Below are 10,760 nucleotides of genomic sequence, written 5' to 3'. Positions count from 1 at the left end.
ATTATCTTTTAAAACACTAAGTAAGTTTTTTCTGGATCAACAGTATAAAATGTTTTGAACGCATCGATGTGGCATGTCGGATCCGGTCATAACGTCTGGGCCGGGTTTGTGGTGTTACAATATCATCATCTTTTCTCCACACTATCCAACCACCTTAAAGGAAAAGAACATTCTCCATGTTTCTTCATTTTTTTTCCTTTTTCCTCACTACTTACCTATGCCTCTTCTAAATACTCATAATTTTTTCATCAATTTATTATAAAACCTTCACTATTAAACTCTTTTTGAGTCTATCCCTCATTAGCTCCATCACTCAAGAAGTTAAGGTTTGAGCTTTAATATGAGAAACTATATTAGGAGGGTGAAAGGATGTGAATAAGGTATGAATTTTGTAGTGTCCATATGATTTATGTACAAAATCATGTTTATTTTAAGTTTGGGTGTTGCTGAGCCATATTAATAGCTATTTAATGTTTTAATATTTATGGTATTTTTGTTAATTATGAAGAAAGTGAAGAAGGAAAGACTAACACTAGCAAAGGAAAGGAAAAGCTATTGGATTAAGGTGGAACTAAAACTTCTGCAACAACTTTTGAGTATTTTGTGTGGTAAGATATATGGAAAGCTTATGGAATATTTTATTTAAGATTAATATTTTTTATGATTGATTTACTATTAATATTGAATTGGATTGATTTACTATTAATATTGAATTGGATATATTTTAGTATATATTAGTGATTATGAGAGTGTGGTTGATGGCAAGATAATAACTTTATGAGTGGTTTTGAAGTTAAGTCTCCTTGTGGTGACATTTATTGGAACATGAATCTTGATTTGGTGGGTTAAAGTTATGAATGGAGTCATTGCTCCATATTGTAATGGCTATTGTCTTAGACATTGTTTTAAATTTGTAAACTTGTTTGTAGATGCAATATGGATATTCTAGAATTATTGAAGCAAGGCCCTAGTAATTTAGTTAAGTGGTTAGAATACAATTGACATGCCAGTAAAAGACTCTTGTTTTGTACTTCGTACTCCTATTACTTGTACTTCGGTGCTCCTGTTGCTGGCACTTTGACATAATCCTAATATGGTCTTTAAAACCTTGAGCTTTGATGCTCATGTTAACGTAAGTCCAAATAATTTGTCCCTAGTACCCTATCTTTGTTTTCTAGGCACATCAAGGGCTAAAGTTAAAGTAGCTTTGATTTATAAAAATAACTTGGTTTTAGATTGATAAATATAAATACTTGAATTTTTCAATGCAAATTATTGTATGTGTTCTCATTGTACTAAATTATTCTTTTTTTTTCTTTCTGAATTGTCATGTAGTTATCATTCATATTAGTTCAAATCATATTATATAATTTTATATATGACCTAAATATAAGTTCTAAAGGTAAGTATATAAGGTATTATCTATACTATCTTAATAAGTTTTAAGCCTAACGTGCCATTGTTTGTGCATGTAGGTCTTCTGAATCAACGTTCAGAGCAGCATTCCATACAGAAGAAAACAAAACAATGCTGGGTATTGTGCTAAAGGCCTATAGACATATATCGCTTTAGGCAAGGTAACTTGAGGTCTTGCTATAACACCCCTAACTCGTATCCGTCACTAGAATAGGGTTACGAGGCATTACCGGGTAACACACCTCATTCACATACATTTATAAATTCATATTCAAAATCTATTCAAAACATTCACAATGTCCCTTGTAAGGCTCTACGAGACCTTAAAACATGCTTAGAAGTGGTTTGAGACTAAACCGATAACATTTGTAAACTTTGAGAAACTTAAAAAGTTTTCAAACATATAAGGGTCACACGCTCATGTGAATAGGCCATGTGCCTCACACGGGACTGTCACCAGACAAGCCCATGTCACAGGCTATGTGAAAACAGGGCATACATACTGACTTGTACCACACAGCTAAGGACACGCTCGTGTGCCATGGCTGTAGGAAAACTAGAGAGGTTATTGACTTGGGTCACACGGCCAACCCCACGCCTATGTGCCAGCCCGTGTGCCACACATGGCCAGTAGGCATGCCCGTGTGTCTAGGCCGTGCCAAACTTGTAGGGTATACTAATTTTAATTCGAAAGGTTACCCTATAGGATACACGGCCGTACAGCATGACCGTGTATCACACACAGTTGAGACACACGCCGGTGTCTCTACCCATGTGGACAAAAATATGCTATTTATAAGGCCAATTTTCCACCCTTTTTCTCATGCACATAAAGCAATCAAATAATACCATTTCAATGCATATATAGGTAGCCAAAACATGCCAGTTCATACACATATTATGCCATCTAACCTCAACCATTTCAACTACTCAATTCCATATTCAAAACATACCAAAGCATTATGCCAAAATCACCAAATTACATAACTTCTAAATGTATTTTCATCACCTTATCATTAACTAAATCATGCCTCTCAAACATATCAATTCATCATCTATAAACCACACCATAATATACCATTCCTCAAACAATTATAACTAACCAAATGAGTAACCATTTAGTCATATCAATAACCATGGTAAACAATGCCAAAACACAAGACATTATATACATCACATGTAACACTTATCCAAAACATAAATTTAAGCCTACTTAAATGGCCAAATACATACCAACATTTCCAACAAAAGCAAGCCCAATCTCATGGCTATATCAAACCATAAAACATATCATCAACTCACTAGCCTATACATGCCATATACCAAATTTACAAGCATCCAAAAATACCAACAAGTAGTTGATAGTGTGATGATGGTTCCCGATGATCCCCGATGTCCGATCTAGCTTCAATAATCTATAAAACATGGAAGAACACACAAAGTAAGCTTCAAAAGCTTAGTAAGCCATATACAAATAAAGCCAACACATGAATATTTGCATATCAATTCAAATATGTTAAACATAGCTAATCACATTCAAATTCACAAACCTTTCTCATTGAACATATATTTAATGTCTTAATCGAGTTTATCATATATTTCCCCTTTTCAATACTCATATGAATTTTGTATGTACCTGAGTCACTTAGCTCTTTCACATATTCTTTCTCGACTTGACTTTTCCCGTTGAACTGTTCGAAATCATTAAGGATACTCGAAAATCACATAAGCTCGTACAAAGCCATATCCCAGATATGGTATTACATGTTATCACATATCGATGCCATTGTCCCAGATAGAGTCTTACACGAAATTGATTAATGATGCCAATGTCTCAAACATGGTCTTACACGTAATCTCAATACAATGCCAATGTCCCAGACATGGTCTTACATGTAATCACATCTCGATAACCTAATGTCATGACATTCGTATCCTATTCTATTCCTAAGGTCTGTATGGTATTTTCGGATATCGTAACTTTGTCAATTCTTGCTCATAAGTGCTCGTTCAACATTTATAACATTTCCATGACAAGTAAACACATGTGATTCAATTTAAAGACATTTATTTGCATATGAACTTACCTCGTAGTTGGAATAGAGGAACCGGATCGACTATTCGATAGCTTTCAATTTCCCTCGATCTAAATCTGATTTCTTTCATTCTTGATTTATATACATTCAAAATTAACTCTTTTATTCATCAACACATTCAATTTAGTCCACAAACACATATTTAGGTATTTTTGCACTTTAGCCCTTAAAGTTCCACATTTATTCAATTTAGTCCTATTTCACAAAAAAACAAATTACACAAATTTTAATAAGACCCATGATTAGTGGAATTCTCTATAGGTCCCTAGCAGCCCATATTTCACATTTATTTCACATTTTAACCCTTCAATTTACACTTTTCATAATTAAATTCCTTTTTGACATTTTTTTCAAAAATCACTTAACAAAACTTTAATATCTATCATCAAGCTTTCATAATTCAAAAAAAATCATTCAAAAGCTCAAGCATTCATCAATGGTAACTCACGAATTCATCAACAATTTCAAAAATTAGGGTACGAGCTAGCTAGATTACTAAGCAACAATCACAAAAACGTAGAAATCATTAAAAATCGAGCTCGAAACATACCTCAATCAAAGCTTCAAAGAGCCGAACCCTAAAAACATATTCCAAGCTTCTTTTTCTTTTGTTTTTCGGTGAAGATGAAGATAATAAAGCTTGATTTTAACTTTGTTTTATTTTAATATCATTAATAAACATTTTACAAATTTAACCTTAATGTAAAACATTTAATATCACATAATTCAAGACCATTTATGTCAAATTCCACTAATCATGGTCTAATTACATCATAAAGGCCTCACATTTAATAAGCCATGGCAATTAAGCACTTTTAACATATAGAATGCAACTTTTGCATTTTACACGATTAAGTCTTTTTTCACAAATTGAGATATTAAATGATAAAATTAGCTCACGAAATTTTCACGAATATATATTCACATGCTGTAAACACCAAAAATAATATTAAAATAATTTTCCAACCTCAGATTTGTGTTCCCGAAACCACTATTTTGATTTAGCTAAAAAATTGGGCTGTTACACTTGCTCTCAAAAGAAGCAGATCATTTTAGATCTTTTCCAAGCAGTAGAATAAGATTGATTTTGCCAAGGAATTTTTGGTTAATAAGGGTTGATTCTCAGAAATCCCAACCTTCCAAGTCAACATTATAGGTTCTTCCAAGTCAAGATTGTTTTTGCACGTTTTATACATCGTTATTCTCCTAATTGCCACTGCATTATTATTTTTATTTTTGTCATAGCATTAATCACACTCCTTTATCATAACTTGACCAATTTATACCTAAACAATCCATGTGGAAATGATCTCACTTATCACTTTATTACTTGATTTGACGTGTATACTTGCACAATTTGCATAACGCATTCACACGTGACAAGTTTGTGGCACCATTATTGGGGATCAAAATTTGGTGAAAGTTGGTTTGGTTATTTTATTTAATTCCATTAGTTTTATTTAATTTAGTTGTTTTTAATTTCTACAGATTTGCCATTAGTGCTTGAGTAAAGCTATTCCTGCAAACAAAGAGTATTCTTTTGACCCTAAGATTGAGAGAACTTTGAGAAAGAGAAGAGAAGTGCGTAACATGGCTAGGGACAAGAATGATCCTAGTCTGGATGATCCATTAAATCCAAATGGTTAGAATGTTGATCTTCCTATTCATCGCGTGATAGATGACTGAGACAAGCCAATTAGTGAACACGTTGTGCCAATTTTTGATGATATGAATCCAAGGATAGTTAGACCACAAATTCAAGCTCAACATTTTGAATTGAAACCGGTGATGTTTCAGATGTTGCAAACAGTGGGACAGTTTAGTGGGTTGTCTACTGAAGATCCACGATTGCATTTAAGACTCTTTCTAGAAATCTGTGACTCATTTCGTCAACAAGGTGTTCTTAAAGATGCTTTGAGACTTAAATTGTTTCATTATTCCTTAAGAGACCGAGCAAGAGTGTGGCTTAATGTTTTGTTGTCGGGGGACAGTGGTATCATAGAATGATCTTTGTTAGAGGTTTTTACTACGGTATAATCTACCAAACATTAATGCAAAGCTTAGAAATGACATCACGTCTTTTCGACAACCAGAGGTGAAATGCTATATGAAGCTTGGGGAACGATTTAAAAAATTACTTCAAAAATGTCTAATGCATAGGTTTTAGCATTGGGCATAAATGGAGATTTTTTATAATGGGTTGAATACACATATGAGAATGGTAGTTGATGCTTCTACCAATGGTACCTTGTTGGATAAATCTTACATTGAAGCGTATGAGATTTTAGAATGGATTACGAACAATGATTATCAATATCCTACCACGTGAGTTGGGACTGGTAGAAAAGTTACTGGCACCTTGGAACTTGATACATTAACTTCATTAACTGCCTAAGTATCGTCTTTAACTAATATGATTAAAAAAATGAAGAGACCAACTACGGTTTAAAAGATGAAAGTAGTGTAGCCAGCATGCATTTATTATGGTGAAGACCATGTGTTTGATGAATGCCCATCAAATCCAGCATCCGTGTGCTACACAGGTAATTTCAACTAGAATAATAAACCCTATTCCAACACCTACAATCCAGGGTAGAATTAACATCTGAACTTTAGTTGGAATAACCAAGGTGTGAGGAATTTTAACAATACAACAAGACAGAATGCCATCAGTGACTGCCAGGTTATACTTAACCTATGCCAAGTCAAATTGTGCAACAAGGTCAGACATCAACTTCATCATCATATCATATATTGAAGCTTTGTTGAAAGAATATATGGCCAAGAATGATGATGTAATTCAAATTTAAGTTGCATCCTCTCAAGCTCTTGAGACTCAAGTGGGGCAAATAGCAAATGATTTAAGTTCGAGATCATAAGGATCTCTGCCAGGTGATACTGAGAATTCAAGATCATAAGAAAAAGAGCATTGTAAGACAACCACTCTTAGAAGTTGAATTCAGTTGCTTGAAGTTGTTAGAGATGCCACTATAGAAGAGGAAAACTTAAGTCTCAACTATGGAAGGATTCCAGAAACATCTAAAAATCACACTGCATCTGAAAAGGTTAAACAAAAGAGTGATGTAGCATAACCATATCATGTTGCCAATACAAATGCCACAGCAAAAAATATAAAGAAACTGAAGGATGGCCACCTCCACCATTTCCTCAGCGATTTCACAATTTTAAACAAGAGGCTTAGTTCAAAAGATTTCTAGATGTCCTTAAGCAACTTTATATCAACATATCACTGGTTGAGGCTTTGGAGAAAATGCCCGATTATGTTAAATTTTTGAAAGATATACTGTCAAAGAAGTGCAAATTGGGAGAATTTGAGACTGTTTCTCTCACTGAAGGGTACAACGATGCTGACGAATAAATTACCTCCAAAGTTGAAGGACCCAGAGAGTTTCACCATCCCATGTTCAATAGGAAATCAGTATGTTGGTAAGGCATTATGTGATTTAGGAGCAAGCCTATGTCTATTTTTAAGAAGCTGGGAATTGGGAAAATAAGACCTACTAATCCTACGTACATCTGGAATGTAAAATTGAAGATGTACTAGTAAGAGTAGAAAAATTTATTTTTCTAACATATTTTCTTATTTTAGAATGTGCAGCTGATCATGATGTGTCGATTATTCTTGGAAGACCTTTTGTTGCTACAGTCAGGACTTTAATTTATATGCAAAAAGGTAAACTGACCATGAGGGTAAATGAATAGCAGATCAAATTCAATGTATTCGATACCTTGAAATGTGCTAATGAGAATGAAGAATGTCATGCCATCGAGCTAATAAGGGCAGCAGTGGAGAAAGAGTTCACAAGATTTTTCCACAACAATTCTGATAGTGAGAAAGACTCACTTGAGCAGAATGACACAATAATTTTTGAGGACCTTGGTGAACTTACGGTAGCCAAACAGCTTATGGATAGACCAGGGAAGAAGTTTGAATCCTTGGATTTATTAGATTGTTTTTTCAAGACTCCTAAACCTTTTATAAGGGAACCTCCCACATTAGAGTTAAAGCCTCTATCACAGCATTTAAAATATGCTTATTGGGGAGAAAAAAACACTATGCTAGTAGTTTTTTCTGTCGAGTTGACACCCAATCAAGAGGTGAGGTTGTAGGAAGTACCTCGATGATCTAAGAAGGCATTGGGATGGATAATTGTTGACGTTATTGAAATCAGCCCTACTATCTGTATGCATAAAATTTTACTGGAGGATTGCTATATTAATTCTATTGAATGGTAAAACAGGTTGAATCCAATCATGAAAGAAGTTGTTAAAAAAGAGATTATCAAGTGGTTAGATACTGGTATTATCTACCTGATCTTTGATAGCTCATGGGTGAACCCTATACAATGTTTACTTAAGAAAGGAGGTGTCATAGTGATCAATAATGATAACAATGGGCTTATTCCAGCTCACACTATCACGGGATGGAGAGTGTGCATGGATTACCACAAGCTCAATAAGGAAACTCAGAAGTATGATTTTCTCTTAACATTTATTGACCAAATGTTGGATTGATTAGCTAGGAATGCTTTGTACTATTTTTTGGATGGTTAGTCAAGATATAATCAAGTTGTTATAGCTCTAAATTACCAAGAGAAGACAACTTTCACATGTCCATATGGTACTTTTGCGTTTAGACAAATGTCGTTCGTGTTGTATAATGCCCCAACAACATTTTAGCATTGCATGATGGCGATATTCTTGGACATGGTGGAAAATTTTCTTGAAGTCTTCATGGACAATTTCTCTCTATTTGGTAATGATTTTGAGGTTTGCTCAAAAAGTTTGGAATTGGTTTTTTTGCCGTTGTGAAGAAACAAATCTTGTCTTAAATTAGAAGAACTGCCACTTCATGGTTCGTGAAGGCATTGTGCTAGGTCATATGATATTGCAGTAAGGGTTTGAAGTTGACAAAGAAAAAATTGAGGTGATAGACAAATCATCGCCTCCGACAAGTGTCAAGGGTATTATGAGTTTTCTAGGTCATACGGGATTTTATAGAAGATTCAATAAGAATTTTTCAAAGATATCTAAACCATTGTGCATCTTGCTGGAACAAAATAGACCTTTCAATTTTGATGAACCATGTTTGATCAGTTTTAAGGAGCTGAAAAGACGACTGGTAGCAACACTAATTGTAATAGCCCTTTCGAACTCATGTATGACGCCAATGATTATGCTGTAGGAGTAGTGTTGGGGCAGCATAAAGACAATGTATTTCTTGCATTTTATTAAGTGAGCAGGACCCTGACAGATGCATAGCTTAAGTACACTACCACAGAAAATGAGTTATTGGTTGTGGTGCTTGCATTCGATAAATTTCGATCTTATTTAGTTGGCACCAGAGTCACAGTCTACATGGACCACTCTACTATTAAGTTTTTGGTGAGTAAGAAAGATGCCAAGCCAAGATTGATTAGGTGGATTCTCTTATTGCAAGAGTTTGACTTGGAAATTAGAGATCGAAAAGGGATTCAAAATCAAATGGTTGACTTGTTAGGTTAGAATATGGAAATGAAAATGGCAATAAAAAACTTATTAAAGAAGAATTTCTAGATGAGCAACTATTAGTTGCCATGGCATTACCTTGGTATGCTGATATAGTGAACTTCTTAGTAAGTGGTGTGATGCCACTTGATCTCAACAGCCAAAGAAGATGGAAAGTCCTTCATGATTCCAATCTTTATTATTGGGATGAACCCTTCCTATTTTAGCATTGTGCTGATTAGATAATTAAGAAGCGTGTCCTTGATGATGAAATTCATAATATTTTACAGCATTGTCATTCAGCTCCTTACAGAGGACACTTTGGAGGAATGAGGACTGCTGCCAAAGTATGAGGACTACTGCCAAAGTACTTCAGCTAGGATTTTATTGGTCGAGTCTGTTCAAGGATGCTAATGAATTTTATCAGTCACGCGATCATTGTCAAAGGATAGGTAATTTATCTAAGAGACATGAAATGCCTTTGCAAAATATTTTGGAGATTGAGTTGTTTGATGTTTATGGAATCAACTTTATGGGTCCATTTCCACTACCATTTGGCAGTCTTTAATACTCATGGTAGTGGACTACGTCTCTAAGTGGATCAAAGTGGTACCTCTCCCTACGAATGATGCCAAGTTTGTGCTAATGTTTTTGTATAAGAACATTTTCACAAGATTTGGTACACCTCAAGTAATTAATAGTGATGAAGGTTCTTATTTTGATTGAAAATTAGTTGCTAATGCTTTGCACTGGTATGGGGTGAAGGATAAGATTGCCATGACATATCATCCCTAAATAAATGGACAAATAGAGATCTCTAATAGAGAAATTAAACAAATTTTGAAAAAAATGGTGAACCCAACTCGAAAAGATTGGTCCTCCAGATTGAATGAAGCTTTGTGGGCTTATCGTACGACATTCAAAACACCATTGGAGATGTCACTTTTTAATATTTTTTTTGGGAAGCCATGTCACTTACCTATTGAGTTAGAGCATAAAGCTTTTTGGGCTATTAAAAAAATGAATATGGACAGGAAAGCTGCTGGCCATAACAGGTTGTTAGAACTGAATGAAATAGATGAATTTTGGGTACAGGTATATGAGAATGCTAAACTGTACAAGGAAAAGACTAAGCGATGACATGATAAAATGATTATGCCAAGGCAATTTGAACCAGGACAACAAGTGTTGTTGTTCAACACTTGAAGCACTTCTAGGGTTCTCATTGTTCTTTGGTAAATTAGAATCTCACTGGTCAGGTCCCTTTGAAGTAGCAATGGTATATCTGGATGGATTTGTTAATGTCAAATACTTGAAAATGGGGGACACATTTAAAGTTAATGGACAACACTTAAAGCACTACTAGGGTGCTCATGTGACCTCTGAGATGTTTGAGCTAATAATTTTATTTTCTACTTTTCTTTTCCTTAATTACTTTACTTTAATTTCATTTTTATTGTTAATTATTTTTAAGTATTTCACATTGTGTTTATTTCTATTTTTATCTTTAGGTAATTCTTTCCATAATTTTTAGAGACAAAATAAAGAATACAAACTTATCAATTGTGCTACTAAGAGGAGTGTGCTGTAGCATTGCGAAAGAGAGTTATGCCGCAGCAATCTGGGAAATGGATGTTGAGGTACGAGGTAATATGGGTTGACTGGACAGAAAAGTCCAAAGGAGAGATTTTTGGACAGTTGGGCCCATTACGTTACTTAGGTAACCCATGGTAGAAAATC

At 34.4% G+C, this 10,760-nt stretch overlaps 1 non-coding gene across 1 annotated transcript; it reads right to left on the bottom strand.

The window, feature by feature from the left end:
- Positions 1-5,568: 5,568 nt before the first annotated feature.
- LOC121231236 (small nucleolar RNA R71) lies at positions 5,569-5,675 on the bottom strand. The gene has a single exon (XR_005929301.1). It is a non-coding gene; the product is annotated as a small nucleolar RNA R71 (small nucleolar RNA).
- Positions 5,676-10,760: the final 5,085 nt, after the last annotated feature.

Source organism: Gossypium hirsutum, chromosome A06 (genome assembly GCF_007990345.1).
Source record: "Gossypium hirsutum isolate 1008001.06 chromosome A06, Gossypium_hirsutum_v2.1, whole genome shotgun sequence".
NCBI lineage: Eukaryota > Viridiplantae > Streptophyta > Magnoliopsida > Malvales > Malvaceae > Gossypium > Gossypium hirsutum.
Note: the sequence above shows the minus strand (reverse complement) of the source record. Positions and strands in the feature narration are given on the sequence as shown.